This window comes from Bos grunniens, chromosome 3, assembly GCF_055505025.1.
Source record: "Bos grunniens cultivar Pamir isolate PY7600 chromosome 3, Bosgru_T2T1.0, whole genome shotgun sequence".
In the NCBI taxonomy this organism is placed as follows: domain Eukaryota; kingdom Metazoa; phylum Chordata; class Mammalia; order Artiodactyla; family Bovidae; genus Bos; species Bos grunniens.
In genome coordinates this window covers 112,793,105-112,815,228 of record NC_141167.1, presented here as the reverse complement: position 1 = coordinate 112,815,228, position 22,124 = coordinate 112,793,105, and the positions used below count along the sequence as shown (strand labels likewise).

The 22,124-nt window shown below is 38.7% G+C and overlaps 1 pseudogene; it reads right to left on the bottom strand.

Moving 5' to 3' along the window:
- Positions 1–20,041: 20,041 nt before the first annotated feature.
- LOC147376864 (small ribosomal subunit protein uS14 pseudogene) lies at positions 20,042–20,255 on the bottom strand (annotated as a pseudogene).
- Between the last annotated feature and the right edge of the window lie 1,869 nt (positions 20,256–22,124).

The following is a 22,124-nucleotide window of genomic DNA, read 5'->3' as shown; positions in this document are numbered from 1 at the left end:
TGAGCTCATGTTTGCATGAAATGTTCCCTTGGTATTTCTAATTTTCTTGAAGAGATCTCTAGTCTTTCCCATTCTGTTGTTTTCCTCTATTTCTTTGCACTGATCGCTGAGGAAGGCTTTCTTATCTCTTCTTGCTATTCTTTGGAATTCTGCATTCAGATGCTTATATCTTTCTTTTTCTCCTTTGCTTTTCGTTTCTCTTCTTTTCACAGCTATTTGTAAGTCCTCCCCAGACAGCCATTTTGCTTTTTTTGCATTTCTTTTCCATGGGGATGGTCTTGATCCCTGTCTCCTGTACAATGTCACGAACCTCATTCCATAGTTCATCAGGCACTCTATCTATCAGATCTAGTCCCTTAAATCTATTTCACACTTCCACTGTATAATCATAAGGGATTTTATTTAGGTCATACCTGAATGGTCTAGTGGTTTTCCCTACTTTCTTCCACTTAAGTCTGAATTTGGCAATAAGGAGTTCATGATCTGAGCCACAGTCAGCTCCTGGTCTTGTTTTTGCTGACTGTGTAGAGCTTGTTCATCTTTGGCTGCAAAGAATATAATCAATCTGATTTTGGTGTTGACCATCTGGTGATGTCCATGTATAGAGTCTTCTCTTGTGTTGTTGGAAGAGGGTGTTTGCTATGACGAGTGCATTTTCTTGGAAAAACTCTGTTAGTCTTTGCCTTGCTTCATTCTGTATTCCAAGGCTGCAACCGGCGCACTAAGTGTGGCAGAAAAGAGCTACCCCACGTCCGAGGTCAGGGGCAGAAGCCGGGAGGACCCCATTCCTGAAGGGCGGCAGCCAAGAGGAGTTACCCCACGTCCGAGGTCAGGGGCAATGGCCAAGAGTGCCAGACTGCGATGGCACAGGAACGGCTGAGAGGAGCTACCCCGCGTCCAAGGTCAGGGGTGACGACGAGAGGAGTTACCCCGCATCTGAGGTCAGGGGCGGTGGCCGGGAGGAGCTACCCCACGTCCAAGGAGCCGTGGCTGCGTGGGCACAGGAGGGCCTAGAGGAGCTATCCCACATTGAAGGTTAGGAAGGGCAGCGGTGAGGAGATACCCCTCATCCAAGGTAAGGAGCAGCGGCTGCGCTTTGCTGGAGCAGCCATGAAGAGATACCCCACGCCCAAAGTAAGAGAAACCCAAGTAAGACGGTAGGTGTTGTAAGAGGGCATCAGAGGGCAGACATACTGAAACCATACTCACAGAAAACTAGTCAGTTTAATCACACTAGGATCACAGCCTTGTCTCACTCAATGAAACTAAGCCGTGCCCATGGGGCAACTCAAGATGGGCGGGTCATGGTGGAGAGATCTGACAGAATGTGGTCCACTGGAGAAGGGAATGGCAAACCACTTCAGTATTCTTGCCTTGAGAACACCATGAACAGTATGAAAAGGCAAAATGATAGGATACTGAAAGAGGAACTCCCCAGGTCAGTAGGTGCTCAATATGCTACTGGAGATCAGTGGAGAAATAACTCCAGAAAGAATGAAGGGATGGAGCCAAAGCAAAAACAATACCCAGCTGTGGATGTGACTGGTGATAGAAGCAGGTCCGATGCTGTAAAGAGCAATATTGCATAGGAACCTGGAATGTCAGGTCCATGAATCAAGGCAAGTTGGAAGTGGTCAAACAGGAGATGGCAAGAGTGAACATTGACATTCTAGGAATCAGCGAACTAAAATGGACTGGAATGGGTGAATTTAACTCAGATGACCATTATATCTACTACTGCAGGCAGGAATCCCTTAGAAGAAATGGAGTAGCCATCATGGTCAACAAAAGAATCCAAAATGCAGTACTTGGATGCAATCTCCAAAATGACAGAATCATCTGTGTGCGTTTCCAAGGCAAACCATTCAGTATCACAGTAATCCAAGTCTATGCCCCAACAAGTAACGCTGAAGAAGCTGAAGTTGAACAGTTCTATGAACACCTACAAGACCTTTTAGAACTAACCAAGGCCTAGAATCGTTAACAGAGAAGGCAGTGGCACCCCACTCCAGTACTCTTGCCTGGAAAATCCCATGGATGGAGGAGCCTGGTAGGCTGCAGTCCATGGGGTCGCTGAGGGTCGGACATGACTGAGCAACTTCACTTTCACTTTTCACTTTCATACATTGGAGAAGGAAATAGAAACCCACTCCAGTGTTCTTACCTGGAGAATCCCAGGGACAGGGGAGCCTGGTGGGCTGCCCTCTATGGAGTCGCACAGAGTCGGACACGACTGAAGTGACTTAGCAGCAGTAGCAGCAGCAGAATCATTAAAACAAAACAAAACAAAAAAGACTGTTGAGGTAACATAGCCAAGGGGTTGCAACTGTAGTCTTCTGCATCTTCTCCCATGCTTTCAACTATTTGTACAGCATTGCCATCTTATAACTTTCCCCTTGTTTCTCACTTAAATTGTAGTAGCCTCCATTCTCTTTCCACTTAACAGTGTTTTTGCTAAGGTCAAAACTATGGCCATATAGATAGATGGATTTGGAGCCTTTTTATGTTACTTGGTTATTTGGCTTATTTCTTTCTCAGAATCTAACTTTTGCTTGTGGTGCATGCATGCTCAGTCATGTCTGACTCTTTGTGACCCCATGGACTGTGGCCACCAGCCTCCTCTGTCCATGAAATTTTCCAAGCAAGAATACTGGAGTGGGCTGCCATTTCCTTCTGCAGGTGATCTTCCTAATCCAGGAATTGAACCCAGGTCTCTTATGTATCATGCATGAGCAGGCGGGTTCTTTACCACCAACACTACCTGGGAAGCTTACATTAGCTTAAAAATTGCATATACTCTTTCATTTCTCTTTTAATTATCTGCAGAATTAAAAATGTTTCAATATTCCTTTCTTATGTAAATCCTTCTTTATTTGAATTTTATGACATTTCCTCTCCTGTTTTCCTCTGACTACTGTAACAACTTTATCTCAGTTCCCTTCTCTTCCAATCATAGTTCTTTCCCTCAGGATTTTGTCAGTATGTTTTATTTTTTAGTCTACACTTTCATTAGCATAGAGAATTTCCAAACATAGAATTAAAGATAATCATAAATCAAGAATTAAGTGTGACTGGAGGCTAAGAAAAGACTCTTGGAAATAAATTTATATTAGCAAAATTTAAAACTCAAGCAAAAAGCTGAAGATCAGTATGAATATGGTTGAAACCCATGTTTGGAAGATGTCCCATAAGATATCTATAAATAAATATATCAGATAGAGGCTGATGCATGTTGGTGTACGGCAGAAACCAACATAATATTGTAAAGCAATTATCCTTCAATTAAAAATAAGTAAATATTAAAAAGAATCATGTTGGAATGTAAAATAGAAAGACAAAAAGAGAAAACCAGGATGTAGTAATTAATCAATATGGAAGATACCTACAGATAATTTAATAGTAATTTCAGGAAGAAAAATTAGAGAGGCCAGAAAAGAAGTAATAATCAAGGAAATAGAAGAGAATTTTTCTTTATTGAAAAAAATACAATCAATGCCATACAAGAATATGTAACACACTTGAACACATTCTGGTGCAATCTTGGTTACATTCAAGTGTAACCAAGTAGGACCATACAGGCCCTTCTCAGAATAGTTCCCATCTCCACATCCTCTTCCTGCCTTTTGTCTGTAGAAAAACTTTAATCAAAGATCAAATTTAGTCAAAGAATTAATAAAACATAGAAAAAAAGGAAAATACTCAAGCAAGACAAAATATTAATACTTTAGCCATTTAGTTCCAAAAACTCAAGAACCTTTAGTTCTTCCCCAAGCACTACAGATAATATTCTGAGCCAAGTCCTTTGAGTTGTTTTGCAGATGCTGAAACCCCCACTAGGTGGAAAAAGTTAACTGTATGCTGCCCACAAGCATGTAGACCTCAGACCATTTGGAACCAGAAGGTTGATGATATTGACTCCCAATTACCTCACCACCAACCAATCAAAAGAATATCCATGAGCAGATCCCATGCCCTACAATCCTTTGCTTCACTCAGTCTTAAAAAACCTTTCCCCGAAAGCCTTCTGGGAGTTTAGACGTTTTAAGTACTAGCTACTTAGACTCCTTGTTTGGTCAGTCAGTCAGTTCAGTCGCTCAGTCGTGTCCAACTCTTTGTGACCCCATGAATTGCAGCATGCCAGGCCTTCCTGTCCATCACCAACTCCCGGAGTTCACTCAGACTCACGTCCGTTAAGTCGGTGATGCCATCCAGCCATCTCATCCTCTGTCGTCCCCTTCTCCTCCTGCCCCCAATCCCTCCCAGCATCAGAGTCTTCTCCAATAAGTCAACTCTTCGCATGAGGTGGCCAAAGTACTGGAGCTTCAGCTTTAGCATCATTCCTTCCAAAGAAATCCCAGGGCTGATCTCCTTCAGAATGGACTGGTTGGATCTCCTTGCAGTCCAAGGGACTCTCAAGAGTCTTCTCCAATACCACAGTTCAAAAGCATCAATCCTTTGGTGCTCAGCCTTCTTCACAGTCCAACTCTCACATCCATACATGACCACAGGAAAAACCATAGCCTTGACTAGACGGACCTTTGTTGGCCAAGTAATGTCTCTGCTTTTGAATATGCTATCTAGGTTGGTCATAACTTTCCTTCCAAGGAGTAAGCGTCTTTTAATTTCATGGATGCAATCACCATCTGCAGTGATTTGGGAGCCCCCCCAAATAAAGTCTGACACCGTTTCCGCTGTTTCCCCATCTATTACCCCTGAAGTGATGGGACAAGATGCCATGGTCTTCGTTTTCTGAATGTTGAGTTTTAAGCCAACTTTTTCACTCTCCTCTTTCACCTTCATCAAGAGGCTTTTTAGTTCCTCTTCACTTTCTGCCTTAAGGGTGGTGTCATCTGCATATCTGAGGTTATTGATATTTCTCCCAGCAATCTTGATTCCAGCTTGTGTTTCTTCCAGTCCAGCGTTTCTCATGATGTACTCTGTATGGAAGTTAAACAAGCAGGATTACAATATACAGCCTTGATGTACTCCTTTTCCTATTTGGAACCAGTCTGTTGTTCCATGTCCAGTTCTAACTGTTGCTTCCTAACCTGCATACAAATTTCTCAAGAGGATACCTTGTTTGGTATCCTGCAATAAATGTTGCATTTCCCTTCACCACAACCCAGAGTCAGTAAATTGGCTTTACTACACACAGGCACGTGGACCAAGTTTGGTTTGGTAACAATGTTGGCAACCCAGATGGGGCAGAAGTCCCAAGTGGGCATCTTGTCCATGACACATCAATTTCTGGATGATGGTAGTTCTTGCATACTGTCCAGAAGCTGCCTGAGCTGCTCACCTTTGTCTTGGGGACAGCCCCAAATGCTTGCCATTGACCAGGCATTGCTGGCTCACAGTGCTTTCAATTCTGAGATGAAGGAAGCAAGGCCCTGGTTTTGATTTGTCTCTACAAATGAACATTAGCAGACATTTAGGGGTTGACAGACTCAGTGTAGGAGGGTAAGTCGCTTTTGTATGTACAACCAAAACCTCCCTTCCTCTCTACCCTGGGCTTTCCTCCTCAGATAAGCCTGTTTGTTTTGTATTCATGTGGGGTACCCTGTTGGAAAGAAGAATAGCTATTGGACTTCTATCCTATTTGTGAAATGATTCCTTGCTTATTTAGATGCTAATGTTTGGCTTTGGAGCCACCATTTATGCTTTGTTTTTCATTTCTGGGGAGCATGCCCTCCAGGTCACATTTTGGAAAAATAATCTTATTATAGCTATGAACCTATGACTAAGAAATATTATTTAAAACTGTGTGGTCACAATATTGTTTAGACTCTGGAAAAAATTGGTTAAGATGAAACTCTTTGGAAATTCCAAAACTGGTTCTTTTTGCAAAAAGAAAAAGCTAGTTTGATAAAAATCAGAATTCTGACCCTGAGACAACAAAAATATTCCTAGGAAAAATCTTGAAGTTTCAATTCTAATCATGTCTTTGAAATACAAACACAGCCCACTTTGCCTGAGAACTTTGGCCTTAGAACTGCAAACCAAAGGTAAAATGTGTAAAGTGACTCTTTAAGCTCAAATAAGTAAATTTAACCTGTTCTGAATGTTATTTTTGGTTTTGCATTTGCCAGTTAAATTGCCATGATATCCATGGTCATGATTCCCCTATCTTTCTATTTACATTTTGTTTGTTCTTTAAAAGAGGGCTTCTTGCTTGAAAAACTTGAAAAAATTGCTCAACTTCGCCCTTTTGTTTTTGTCCTGAAGAAATTAGATTTTGGTCTTTGTGTGTTGCCGGGGTCCAGCCCCGGCTGGATCCAGGGATTCCCTCAGGAGGACGGCATTGGCAAAAAGGATAGAAATAAAGAAAGAGATAAGGAAAGAATTTTGCAGTTGAGAAAATAGAGGAGAGAAAAGAGGCTGATATTCCTTGGTTTACGCAGAAAGCCGATAAAGCCCCAGCACGGGACTTGCTCTGTTCACGTAGGCCGCAGGCGCCCTCTCGAATCACAGGATGTGCCCCACCTTAGGCACCTTCTCAAGTGGGTCTTAGAAGCCCAGGCAGGAAAGTGAACGCAGAGGGCCCCTGCGCTCCAGGGGATCAGCCTGAAAAGGAAAAGGAAAGAGAAAGAACAACACGGGGAGACCAAGCCTGATGAGCATGGCCCACACTTTATTTTCCAAAGTAGTTTTTATACCTTAAGTTGTGCATAGAGGATTATGGGGCAGTGGGGAGGGGTAGAGTCATGCAAGGTCAGCAGTCGTTGATCCTTATTGAAGCCAGGCTTTCTTTCTGCAAACTTATCATATGCAAAATCTTTAGGTGATTTACATCATCTTCTGGCCAGGAGGCCTGTTAACATTTTATGACCCTTTCTTCAGAAAACTTATTTTTCTCTAAAGGTGATTATTCTAAAGTCAGGCGCCACCCTCCGAAAGCATTAGATAAAGTTGCATTCCTATAGAGCAAGAGTGTGGTGGGCTATAACAAGAAAAGAATTAACTCGAGGGTCAAAGGTTACAAACATTAAAGCTACTACTTACATTTCTATACACTAACTATATTAATCAATATACTCTCAGGGACACAGTAGGTAAGGGATATGGAACCTTGGCAGCAAGCATTAGCTCAACAAAGAAATCTTCTACTAGTTCTATTCTAACAATTTTAACTCTCTGAGAAGCTCTGCATTGTTAGAATATCTTAAGCTTCCCATGCCTCTTGTGGTTGGGAGGCTGTGAATCTGAACAACCTGTCAGGCAAGCTAGAAAGTCATCAGAGGGGTTTGAATTGAAACACTCCTATTATGCCCAGGAGAATTATTAACTAGAGCTCTAAGTTAATTTTCTTCAGAGAAAGGTGGTCGGGGATAGCCCCCTGTTAATGTCAGGGGAGTTGATAAAAGTCATAAAATAGTAAAACAGACAGATTCTGGTTTTGGGGTAGACGCTCAGGCAGGTCCGGCGGGGCGGGGGCCCTTGAGCTCTGACTCGCCTTGCCCGTCAGAGCTCTCCCGCATGACTTTGTCTTGAGTGGGGACTCCCGTGCTGGCTCCCGGCAGTGTGTATGTCTGCATTTGTCTATGTGTAAGTGTGCCAGCTGTGGGAAACTCAAATTTGTTTCCCAATGCAACCCCTTGAGGTACATTTTCCAGAAATGGAGAATTTCAGCTGTAAGCCAATGAAATATGAAAAGATGATTTTCCTTTGTAATATATCCTGCCATAATACTCCCAGGATTCACGGGGAAAATATATCTCTGAACTAAGTTTATCTACTTTTGCCTTTGATTAAGAGAAAAAATTTAAGATATTTGGATTTATTAGACACATGTCTTTTACCACATTAAAAATTATTCTATAAAAATGTATGTTTTTAGAGTTAATGATATATGTTTGTTTGTTAATCCCAAAATATTGGTATGACATACAGTTCACAATTACTTGCTTCTTGATTTTAAATTGATATTAAGGCTTTTACAGGTTACAATGATAATATATGTAATTAAAGCTACTAAAATGATCAAAAAAAAGTATCTTGATGTCTAAAGAAATCAGTATATATGTTGTCAATGGTAGAAGATAGGAAGACTGGAAATATATTTGTTGGAGAATGGGTGGAAAAAATGGGAGCAATTAAAATGGATTTAGAAAGCTATGAAAATTTTGTAGAAAAAGAATCTTGAAAAAAGAGTTTTGTACATGGCCAGAATTTATTATGATTAGACTGAAATTAATTAGTTAAATGAATATTGCTATTAACAGTAAGCTAATACAGGTTGGAATTTGGTTCTATTATGAACACAAAGTTCTGTTAGAATGCTGCTTTTGATAACACACTGAATTTCTTTCTCTAGCTAACTTTAAGATACTTCAGGCAACTCAGAAAAATATTAAACTAACTGGGATTATTTGGTAGATTAAATTACAGGGGAAACATCATCAAGTAAAAGGTAACATTAAGCTTTCTTTATGCTATGTCTATAAAAATATATTTTATAGGTGTTCCAGAAATTATATGAAATTCCTGGAGATCATATATGTCCTGACATAAAATGTTGTCTGTCATCAAAATTGAGGCCCACACTAAATAGACTGAACACAAGTCTTAAGAAAATGTCCTAATTGGCTTTCATGCAAAGGCAATAACAGAATCTGTTAAGATTGTGGCACAGGTAGATAAAGTCCATTATACTCATTAAAAAAAATTAACCCCTCATGTCAGACTTTTGCCATCCTGATATCCTTGAATCATAGCAACAGTTTCTCCTAAATCAGAGGAGTTAGGATGGGTAAACAATAGCTGTGAATTAAACAGGGCTATGGCACACCCAGCATTTCTCACGATGTACTCTGCATGTAAGTTAAATAAGCAGGGTGACAATATACAGACTTGATGTATTCCTTTCCCTATTTGGAACCAGTCTGTTGTTCCATGTCCAATTCTAACTGTTGAATGCTTCTTGACTTGCATACAGATTTCTCAGGAGGCAGGTCAGGTGGTCTGGTATTCCCATCTCTTTCAGAACTTTCCAGTTTATTGTGATCCACATTGTCAAAGGCTTTGGCATAGTCAATAAAACAGAAATAAATGTTTTTCTGGAACTCTGTTGGTTTTTCCATGATCCAGTGGATGTTGGCAATTTGATCTCTGGTTCCTCTACGTTTTCTAAAACCAGCTTGAACATCTGAAAGTTCACGGTTCACATATTGCTGAAGCCTGGCTTGGAGAATTTTGAGCATCACTTTACTAGCATGTGAGATGACTGCAATTGTGCAGTAGTTTGAGCATTCTTTGGCATTGCCTTTCTTTGGGATTGGAATGAAAAGTGACCTTTTCCAGTCCTGTGGCCATTGCTGAGTTTTCCAAATTTTCTGGCATATTGAGTGCAGCACTTTCACAGCATCATCTTTCAGGATTTGAAATAGCTCAACTAGAATTCCATCACCTCCACTAGCTTTGTTCATAGTGATGCTTTCTAAGGCCCACCTGACTTCAAATTCCAGGACGTCTGCCTCTAGGTGAGTGATCACACCATCGTGATTATCTGGGCCATGAAGATCTTTTTTGTACAGTTCTTCTGTGTATTCTTGCCACCTCTTCTTAATATCTTCTGCTTCTGTTAGGTCCCTACCATTTCTGTCCTTTATCGAGCCTATCTTTGCATGATATGTTCCCGATATCTCTAATTTTCTTGAAGAGATCTCTAGTCTTTCCCATTCTGTTGTTTTCCTCTATTTCTTTGCATTGATCACTGAGGAAGGCTTTCTTATCTCTTGTTGCTATTCTTTGGAACTCTGCATTCAAATGGGAATATCTTTCCTGTTCTCCTTTGCTTTTTGCTTCTCTTCTTTTCACAGCTATTTGTAAGGCCTCCTCAGACAGCCATTTTGCTTTTTTTGCATTTCTTTTCCATGGGGATGGTCTTGATCCCTGTTTTCTGTACAATGTCACGAACCTCCATCCATAGTTCATCAGGCACTCTATCAGATTTAGTCCCTTAAATCTATTTCTCGCTTCCACTGTATAATCATAAGGGATTTGATTTAGGTCATACCAGAATGGTCTAGTGGTTTCCCCGCTTTCTTCAATTTAAGTCTGAATTTGGCAATAAGGAGTTCACATGCTGCGATTCATGGGGTCGCAAAGAATTGGAATGACTGAGCGACTGAACTGAACTGATGGCACACCCAAGACAGTCAATTGATTCTTTCCAGCTCCCTGAACAACTCCATTTTTCTATCTGATGGGTTAAATCCTTCCCGTGATGCAAAGCCAATGCTCTCGCAGTGAAAAAGGAAATGACTTTCTACTTGGGGTATACTTTCTACAATCTCCAGTGACCAAGGCACTCACTTCACTGGACAAATTACACAAGCCTTAACAAAAACCTCACAAACTTATTAAAATTATCTGTCATTATCATCCTCAATCATGAGGCAAGGTCAACAAAACTAATGGAAAGAAACAGACTTGAGCAGAACAAAAATTAATTACATAGGATTGAATGAACAAAAAAATATAATTATAACTTGTATGACATTTTGTCTGACATATTACTGACTTGATCCTTGTTTTTCAGATTTAAAGGAACATTTGCCCTTAAGCTGATTATGATTTATAGCAACTTGGTAAATTATACCTTGTAAATAGAATTAAAATGTTTCTCTTTCCTCCCTACCTGATCCCTCCAGAAATTAGAAACTCTCAGGTGCCAGAAGCCTTATTAGTGAGTAAGGAAGGTCACCTCCTAACAAGTTCAAGAATCTCAAAGGAATTCCCTGGTGGCCTAGTGGTTCGTATTCAGTGCCATCACTGCTCTGGCCCAGCTTTGATCCTTGGTTGGGAACTGAGATCCTGCAAACTGGGATTATACATAGTACAATTATGTGTGTGTGTGTGTGTGTGTCTGTGTGTGTGTGTGTGTGTCTGTGTGTATATCTGAAGATATTTTGAGGACCTTGAGAAGAGAAGAATTCACCCAAATCTATAGATACTGCAGGCAGAATCTGTTACAAGCCATTGGTGTGGCTTGACTGACCTTGACACTCCTTTTAAAAGTTCATTCTGAGAGGCTTTTAAAAGCTCAATGTGAGATTCCTTATGAGTTTCAGCACAGCCAATATTTTTTCAAAGTCTATGTGATCAGATAACCAGATTTATTTTGCAAACAAACTAATATTAACTTGGCTATGTTTGGTAAAAATTAGGGTAATTTTAGAGAAAAAAATGATTGTGCTTCAATATAAAATTCTGCTGCTGCTACTGATGCTGTTTAATCACTGAGTCATGTCCAACTCTTTGTGACCCCATGGACTGCAGCCCATCAGGCTCCTCTGTACGTGGGAATTTCCAGGCAAGAATACTGGAATGGGATGCCATTTCCTTCTCCAAAGGATCTTCCCGACCCAGGGACTGAACCCATGTCTCCTGCTTGGCAGGGGGTTCTTTACCACTGAGCCACGTGGGAAGCCCATGTTAAATTCTAGTTTTGCTCATTGAGATCTGTATTTACTGTCTAAACCTCATTTCCCAAGTAGCTATTTTTACTATGTTACATTGTTGTAAAGCTTAATTAATTGAGTTATTAAAAAGATATTCTAAATTTGTTTCTGAAACTGATCACTGTAATCTATTTTGGGGTGAAGATCAGATGCCCCCTGATCTATAATCAGGGGATTATGCATACTGGAAGAAGCATACTTTAAAGGACTGTCTCCAACCTAGATGAAAGATGACATCAGGTATCCTTAAGCACATCATGCACTAAGAAACTGAAGGAAATTAACTCTTAAACTTATATTTCCTACTTAAGAAGGGCCACTACATTGGGCTGGTCTGTAGAAAGGACTGCTGTCCCCAAACAATATTAATATCAGGATGAGAAGACAACAGCAGTGATATGCAACTGACCCAGACAGGCCTTAAGATCTGACGTACAAATCTAAGTGAATTGTTTACCAAATGTTTTTCTCCCTATCAACACTGAAAGTTACTGTTTCAGTCATTTCAGTAACAACTATATGTTGTCACATAATGGAAGTCTAGAAAAAATTCCAAGTAAGAACTGATTAATACCTATCATTTACTGAGTTGTATATAGAATAATGACCCTCCAAAGATAATTATATTATAATCCCAGAATTTGTGAACGTGTGAGGTTACATGGTTAAGGGAAATTAAGATCACAGATGGAATTAAGGTTGTTCCTCATCTGACTTTTTTTAAAATTGATGTTATATGTATTTTATGACAATTTTAAACATTTAAAAATACTTTCAAATGACATACAATAAATTTCACATATTAAAACTATATAATAGATTTCAGTTTTGGCATATGCATACAATTGTGACATCATCATCACAACAAACACAATGAACATATTTATCATCTCCAATATATTCAGTGTGTAATCCTGTGCTTCCCCTAGCCCCAACTCCTACTCTCAGCCAACGACTGATTTTGTAATTACTAGTGATTAATGTACGTTTTCTAGAATTATATATATATAGAATCAGTATGTAAAAAAAGAAAAGAAAGTTATTGTTTTACTTTTAAACCACACTGTTGCCCTCAGGAGTTACTACGATAGAAATAAAATTCTCTAATGAAGTTTTACAGAGTATTACCACTATGATGTGTAATACTGCTGGCTAAAATTTATTGTTGAAAGCACAAGTACAATGCTCATGTGACAATTGAGTATGACTGATAAAATGTATAGCCTATAAAATGTTTCCCCACTGACATACCTCTGAGCCTGTTTGCAATATCTGATTAGTTTTCCCCCAACATGGATAACTAGACAAATAGAAAGGAGGTCTAAAATAGAGGACATGATCTAACCCTGTGGCAGGCAGCTGAACTACCCCAGCATCAAGGGACAGATATTCTGATCATCAGTGGTTTCTACTGAAAGATTCAGAATCAAAAGGGTAAAATGACGAAAGAAATTTTTACATATTGAGGTATGTAGGGTCATTCTGGCTTTAGGCTAACCAAAATGGCCTGTTTGTGGCCTGTTAAACATGCATTGTACATCTGCTTTAACCATTAAGGAAAAAATGCATTTAAAAAATCAGAATGGAATAACTATGGTTCAAACATCCAAAATAGAGCTCGGTAGCCATTGTGGATATGAGTTCAGACACATTCCTACATTACCAAGAACTTGAGTTTTCTAAACTTTATTAGACTTAAGTATATCACCAGCTCTTCTCAAAACAATGTCTGCTAACAACTGCCAGCTGCAACCTTATGGTCTCAAGGTCTCCTTATCACTATAAAACCTTTCCCCACTTTAGAAATGGTAGTGGCAAATGGGACTACTACCAGGTTTCCTTGATGAATCAGAGGGTAAAGAATCTGTCTGCAATGCAGAAGACCCAGGTTTGATCTCTGGATCAAGAGGATCCCCTGGAAAAAGGAATAGCTACACATTCCAGTATTCTTGCCTGGAGAATCTCATGGACAGAGGAGCCTGGCAGGCTACAGTCCATGGGGTTGCAAAGAGTCAGACATGACTGAGTGACTAATACACTAGAAATAGTAGTGGCGAATGATCTCATGCTATAGTCTCCCAGAAAAAGTCACTAAATTCTTCAGTCATAGTAGCATTAGCTATTAAAATTAGTCTAAATTCTATTTTGACCAAAAAAGGGGAGAAATATATAGTGGCCAATAGCTCTTATTATATAAAATTAATACCCCTGGAAAAGTTAAAACCCAAATATACAATAATTCAAAAGGCTACTTGATTACTGAATTACATAAAGAGGAAACACTCCAAAACTTATTTTCCTGAACACCATCTAAAATAGGAGAACTCTTTTGAGAAGGACTGCAAAAACATATTTTGATCATTCTCCTCATTGTAATATGTGTACTAATTTTCAAATGTTTATCCAGTGCTACAACAAAACAATCAAAAAGAGAAGTAATGCTTTCATAATGCAAAATATTGATGCTAAGCTTGGAATTAGAAACTATTCCCAACTCTGTGTACATTTCCCAAATTAGTTAGGCCTATGCCCCCATTTCAGCAGAAAGTAGCCAGAATGGTCATCACCTCATTCCCTCAAAGAGTTAGGGAGATTGAAACAGAAAAAGAAACTAAAAGTGAGCTCCTCTGTTGAGTTTATGATTAACCTCTCAATCCAAAATGGTATTCCCTCTCTTGTTCTACACATATTCACCCTCAAGACTGAAGAGTGTTAAAGAAAAGGGGAGAATTGTAACTGAGCAAGACCTTGTGGGGCCTTCCCAGAATGGACCACTCCCATATTCTCTGCCTGCCTTTTGTCTGTAGAAAAACTTTAGTCAAAGAGTAAATTTAATAAGATAAATGAGAAAAGGAAGAAATAAAGGAAAACAGTTTGGTTCAGTAACATAGGATAAAGAGAAGACAGAGAAATTAAAGAACAAAATTTAAAATAGCATACTTTTCTTATCAGTTCAGTTCAGTTCAGTTCAGTCGCTCAGTCGTGTCCGACTCTTTGCAACCCCATGAATCACAGCACACCAGGTCTCCCTGTCCATCACCACTCCCGGAGTTCACTTTTCTTATATGCAAGCCTAAATCCTAAATAAAATAAAATAAAATAATAATGGAGTCTATGGCTAGCTAAGTTATTTACATAAGAAAGTAAGTAAAGACATTTGCAAATATTTATGGACTCAGACTATATACTTCCTGAGTACACTTAATTTACTCAATGGCATACTCTAACAAAATTTAAAACAGATTAATAACCTCAGATATGCAGATGACACCACCCTTATGGCAGAAAGTGAAGACGAACTAAAAAGCCTCTTGATGAAAGCGAAAGAGGAGAGTGAAAAGTTGACTTAAAGCTCAACATTCAGAAAACAAAGATCATGGCATCCAGTCCCATCACTTCATGGCAAATAGATGGCGAAACAGTGGAAACAGTATCAGACTTTATTTTGGGGGGCTACAAAATCCCTGCAGATGGTGACTGCAGCCATGAAATTAAAAGACACTTACTCCTTGGAAGGAAAGTTATGACCAACCTAGATAGCATATTCAAAAGCAGAGACATTACTTTGCCAACAAAGGTCCGTCTAGTCAAGGCTATGGTTTTTCCAGTGGTCATGTATGGATGCAAGAGTTGGACTGTGAAGAAGGCTGAGCGCCGAAGAATTGATGCTTTTGAACTGTGGTGTTGGAGAAGACTCTTGAGAGTCCCTTGGACTGCAAGGAGATCCAACCAGTCTATTCTAAAGGAGATCAGCCCTGGGTGTTCCTTGGAAGGAATGATGCTAAAACTGAAACTCCAGTACTTTGGCCCCCTCATGCGAAGAATTGACTCATTGGAAAAGACTCTGATGCTGGGAGGGATTGGGGGTAGAAGGAAAAGGGGACAACAGAGGATGAGATGGCTGGATGGCATCACCAACTTGATGGACATGAGTTTGAGTGAACTCTGGGAGTTGGTGATGGACAGGGAGGCCTGGCATGCTGCAATTCATGGGGTCGCGAAGAGTCAGACGTGACTGAGCAACTGAACTGAACTGAGCTGAAAACAACAAATGACCTGATTTAAAAATGGGCAGAAGTCATAAATAGACATTTTCCCAAAGATACACAGATGGCCAACAAACACATTAAAAGATGTTTAATTCACTAATTATCAAAGAAATGCCAATCAAGACCACAATGAGATATCATCTCACACCTGTCAGAACTGCTATTATCAAAAAGTCTACAAATGACAAATATTAGTGATGATGTGGGAAAAAGGGAACCCTGGTACCCTTTTGATGGGAATGTAAATTAATACAGTCACTATGGAAAACAGTATGGATTTTCCTGAAAAACCAAACTACAGCCAACATATGATCCCACAATTCCACTCCTGGGTATATATCTGAAAAAAAAAATGCTAGTTTGAAAAGATGTCTGCACCTCAATGTTATTAACAGCATGATTTACAATAGCTAAGATATGGAAGCAACCTAAGTGTTCATCAGCAAATAAATTGTTTTAAAAAGATGTAGTGTAACCGAGGAAACCAGAATTGAAAGAGACATGTGTACCCCCAATGTTCATTGCAGCACTGTTTACAATAGCTAGGACATGGAAGCAACCTAGATGTCCATCAGCAGACGAATGGATAAGAAAGCTGTTGTACATACACACAATGGACTATTATTCAGCTATTAAAAAGAATGCATTTGAATCATTTCTAATGAGGCGGATGAAACTGAAGCCTATTATGCAGAGTGAAGTAAGTCAGAAAGAAAAACACCAATACAGTATATTAATGCATATATATGGAATTTAGAAAGATGGTAATGATGACCCTATATGTGAAACAACAAAAGAGACACAGATGTAAAGAACAGACTTTGGACTCTGTGGGAGAAGGTGAGGGTGGGATGATTTGAGAGAACAGCATTGAAACATGTATATTACAATATGTGAAATGGATCACCAGTCCAGGTTTGATGCATGAGACAAGGTGCTCAGAGCTGGTGCACTGGGATGACCCTGAGGGATGGGAGGGGAAGGGAAGTGGGAGAGGGGTTCAGGATGGGGAACACATGTATACCCATGGCTGATTCATGTCAATGTATGGCAAAAACCATTACAATATTGTATAGCAATTAGCCTCCAAATAAAATAAATTAATTAATTAAAAAAAAAGATGTAGTGTGTATATATATAAGTCACTTCAGTCATGTCTGACTCTGTGCGACCCCATAGACGGCAGCCCACCAGGTTCCCCCGTCCCTGGGATTCTCCAGACAAGAACACTGGAGTGGTTTGCCATTTCCTTCTCCAATGCATGAAAGTGAAAAGTGAAAGTGAAGTCGCTCAGTAGTGTCTCACTCCTAGCGACCCCGTGGACTGCAGCCTACCAGGCTCTTCTGTCCATGGAATTTGCCAAGCAAGAGTACTGGAGTGGGGTGCCATTGCCTTCTCCCATATATATACACACACATGCACATATATATGTGCATGTGTGTGTAATGAAATACTACTCAGACATAAAAAAAATATAAAGTTTTGCTATTTGTAACAATATGGATGGACTTGGAGGATATTATACTAAGTAAAATAAGACAAAGAAAGGTAGACACTGGAGATTAAGTATTTGTGGAATCCAAAAATAAAACAAATGAATACAACAAAACAGATTTCCTGGCATAGAGAATAAACTGGTTGGTTACCAGAAGGGAGAGAGAATTGGGGAGAAACAGGATGCGGCATGGATTGAGAAGTACAAATGTATAAAAACAGACAGGCTACAGGGATGTATTGTACAGCACAGGGAAATATAATCATTATTTTTTGGTGACTTTCAGCGGAATATAATCTATAAAAGTGTTGAGTTGCTATGATGTACACCTGAAACTAGTATGATGTTGTAAATTAACTACACTTCAATTTTAAAAATAGAGCAAAATAAATGTTTCCAAAAAGAGGGGGAAGCTATGGAATTCAAGATATACTAGTGACCAAAGAAAACAATAGGAGTAAATTCCCAAACTGTTGAGAATAAAAATTTTAACATAAGTATTACTAGGAGATAATTAATAAAGCAGGAAATGATTTTAAAAACTAATAAAGAAATAAAACTCCAGCTTATTTCAACAAAATGAAGAGATTGAGAGAGATAAATGCTAATATTTAATCTTGCTCAGAGTTAGGAATATCAACACTAATTAATTCTCATTAATTAATAGAAAAATGGAGATTTTATAACTGATAGAAAATAATAACTGATAGAAAAATATAAATTTTATATTTATTAAATGTTTTTGTGAAACCATTAATAGAATAGATTATTTTTGAGATTTAGCCCAGTCTGTTAAGGCATTATAACATATTGATGAAAGAAAGAACTTAGCAGTAAGAAAACTGACTTCTAGGTAACCAGTTTGTGAATATAAGGCTAGATAGCTCAACAAGATAGAAATCAGAATAAATCACTGCAGTGAGCAGGACAAGAGACACCATTAAGAGATTGTTTAACTGGCCAAGTTAACTGGAATGAAAAGAAATATAACCATCTTTCTGGCAATTTCCACTTGCATTTCAAGCAATGTTTGATTTAAGAATGTAAATGTTGTATCATTAGGTGACTAAAATTTTATGATAACTATGTCTTTTAAGTAGATTGCATATGTTTTTCTCATCATGCTTTTTCTGGTTCAAACCACACAGTACAATGTGCTTACTGCACAAAGCTCACATTAAAAATGAAATTTAGAAATTATGTTGGAGGCTTGGTGACACCCAGTGTCTTGACAATTTATTATAAATTTGAGGACTTAGAACTAAATGACGTACCATTTTCCAAGGAGAGGTGAAACTAATTACTTAAAAAGTCTACTAGTAATATTGAGAGTATGACAGGTGAGGATATTCAGTCAAATTTGCATACTTAAAAATGGAAAACTGTACATTGAGTTTCAGGTACAATAGTTGCTTTCTACTAGAGAAGATAGATGTTGGAGACTCCAAAAGTTCTTTGCTTAAATGTCTGGAAACAAATTTTCACACATGTATACACAGCAAAAGGGCATCCCAGGTGGCTCAGTGGTAAAGAATCTGCTTGTAATGCAGAAGATGTAGATTTGATCCCTAAGTTGGAAAGATACCCTGGAGAAGGAAATCCATTCCAGTATTCTTACATGGCAAATCCCATGGACAGAGAAGCCTGCGGGGCTATAGTCCATAATGTCACAAAGTTGAACACAACTGCAGTGAGTTAGCACACAAACACACACACACATCTCTGATGAACACAGATGCAAAATTCCTCAACAAAATATTAGCAAACCAATTGAACAATACATTAAAAAGATCATATGCCGTGACCAGGTAGGATTTACCTCTGCAATGCAAGAATAACTTAACATCTGCAAATCAATTGGTGTGATGCATCACATTAATAGAGTAAAAATAATATGATTGTTTCAGTAGATGCAAAAATTTTTGAAAAAAATTATCATTAATTAATCATAAAAGTTCTCTAAAAATAGGCATAAAGGAAATTACCTTAACATTATACAGATCATATATGACAAGCCTACAGCTAGTGTCATACTCAACAGTGAAAACATGAGTTCCTCTAAAGTCAGGAACAAGCCACTGCCACCACTTGTATTCATCATAGTAGTGGAAGTCATAGTACTAGCCAGAGTAATTAGACAAGAAAAAGAACTAAAACGCATTACAATTGAAAAGGAAGAAGTAAAATTATCTCTGCAGATGATATACTATTACATATAGAAAACCACAAACCCTTCACACACAAAAAAAAAAAAACAGCTAGAAATAATAGATTCAGTAAAAATGCAAGGTATAAAACCAATATACAAAAATCACTTGTTTTTATATACATTAATAATGAGCCATAAGAAATTAAGAAAATAATCTTACTTACAATTGAATCAAAAGAATAAAATATTAATATCTAGGGATAAATGTAATGAAGGAGGTGAAAGTTCTGTACACAAAAACCATAATACAGTGATGAAATAACTGCATTCATGTATATCTTAGAGAAAGCAGTGATACCTCCTTTCTTGAGGTCAGTTATTAAGGATTCTGAGTGACTGAGTGACTGAACTGAACTGAACTGAAACATTCAACATTTCAGTTCAGTTCAGTCACTCAGTCGTGTCCAACTCTGCAACCCCATGAATCACAGCACGCCAGGCCTTCCTGTCCATCACCAACTCCCAGAGTTTACCCAAACTCATGTCCATCAAGTTGGTGATGCCATCCAGCCATCTCATCCTCTGTCGTCCCCTTCTCCTCCTGCCCCTAATCCCTCCCAGCATCAGGGTCGTTTCCAATGAGTCAACTCTTCGCATGAGGTGGCCAAAGTATTGGAGTTTCAGTTCTATTTAACATCAAAAAGTATGCTGTAAATGTCTTCAAATTTCCTGGAAGTAAAACGAACAGATCAGGAATGCTGCTATTTTTTTTTTTTTTTGAAGTTTTTAAAGCTTTTCTTTTATATACAAAGAGCTAGTACTGTTTCTGCATAAGGCTAATGTGCTGCATAATGTTGATGTGTTCCTTCCATTTAAGGAAGTTCGGTTAGCACAACTTAATGAAGCCGATGTTCTTAGCATGCGGCTGGAAACACTGGCCGCACGTATTGTGGCGTATTTCCAAATCAGACCATGCTGGTTTGAGCAGACCCAGCAAGAGTGAGAACTCTGGCCAAATTTTCTCAGGTGGCTCCTGTAGAGCTGTTGGTGACCCATGTGGCTTTCTCAGCTGCAACGAGATAAAAGGTGTTATTTCTTATCAATGCATACGACCTATACAACTGGTAGGACACATCTGAACTAAATTTAAATGTTCCATCACATGTCCGGTACTCATATCTAACCAAATCATCCAAGCCAGATTCTGTGCCAAATACCGATATTCTACATCATGTTCTCCACTATCAAATAGAAAAACTTTCCACCATTTTCAAGAACATACTCGTCAGGAATCGTGATTTGACAGAGCTAAGGAAAGCTTCACTTTTCTTTTGTCTCCAACTTCTAATATTGCATGATACATTTGATAAAGATGGCATTAGAGAACAAGCAATTGTGCCTAAAGTAGCTAAACAATTGAGAAATAATTCTCTCAAAGAGTGTTGTAAATTACTAAACACCTCTTTTATATTTGCTATAACTTGACAAACTTTTAGTTTTAAGGGGGATTGGGGATGACTGAGCTCATGGAAGGATTTTTCAATTTTAGTTTTTGACACAGCTTTTCTCAGGACTGTATCGTAACCATCACATTGATTATGAAGAACTAGACTATGGTAGGATCTATGTGTTTGTAATTTTTACTTGTTTGATATAATCAGAGTATTTTATCATATGTATTCAGAGAAACATATATTAATTTTAAAATGTGATACAATGGTCAAAAAGAAAAAGAAAAAAAAAAAAACCCTGCTGGGCTTTTGAGTGGGATTATGTTGAATCTATAGATCAATCTGGGGAGAAGTAGCACTTTTTAAAAATGTATTTATTTTTAATTAAACCAAATTGCTTTACAGTGTTATATTGGTTTCTGCCAAACATCATCATGAATCATATGTCCCCTCCCTCTTGAACCTACATCCCACCTCCCTCCTCATCCCACTCCTCTAGGTTGTTACAGAGCACTGGTTTGAGTTCCTGGAGTCATACAGCAGATTTCAGTGAGCTATCTATTTTACATATGGTGATACTGTTTCCATGTTACTCTTTTCATACATCCCACGCTATCCTTGATCTTCCCCCTCCTCCCATCACTGTGTCCACAAGTCTGTCCTCTATATCTGTGTGTCCATTGCTACTGTGAAAATAATTTCCTTAGTACTGTCTTTCTAGATTCCATATGTATGCGTTGGAAGTGGAAGTGAAGTCGCTTAGTCGTGTCCAACTCTTTGCGACACCATGGACTGTAGCCCACCAGGCTCCTCCATCCATGGGATTCTCCATGGGATTCTCCATCCATGGGATTCTCAAGAATACTGGAGTGAGTTGCCACTTCCTTCTCCATGGGATCTTCCTGACCCAGGGATCGAACCCATGTCTTCTGCATTACAGGCAGACGCTTTAACCTCTGAGCCACCAGGGAAGCCATGGTGTATGCGTTAGTATACAATATCTGTTTTTCTCTTTCTGACTTACTTCACTCTGTAAAATAGGCTCTAGGTTCATCCACCTCATTAGAACTAACTGAAATATGTTCCTTTTTATGGCTGAGTATTATTCTGTTTGTGTATCTGTACCACAGCTTCTTTATCCATTCATCTGTCAATGGACATCTAGGTTGCTTCCATATTCTAACTATTTTAAAATGCTACAATGAATATTGGGGTACATGTGTCTTTTTCAATTTTGGTTTCCTAAGGGTATATGCCTAATAGTGGGATTGCTGGGTCATATAGTGGTTTTATTCCTAGTTTTTAAAGGAATCTCCATACTGTCTTCCATAGTGGCTGTATCAATTTACATTCCCACCAACAGCGAAAGATGGTTTCCTTTTTTCCACACCTTCTCCAAAATTAATTGTTTGTAGATTTTTTGATGATGGTCATTCTGACTGGTATGAGGTGGTATCTCACTGTAGCTTTTTCTTATTTATTTTTTTATTGAAGGATAATTGCTTTACAGAACTTCAT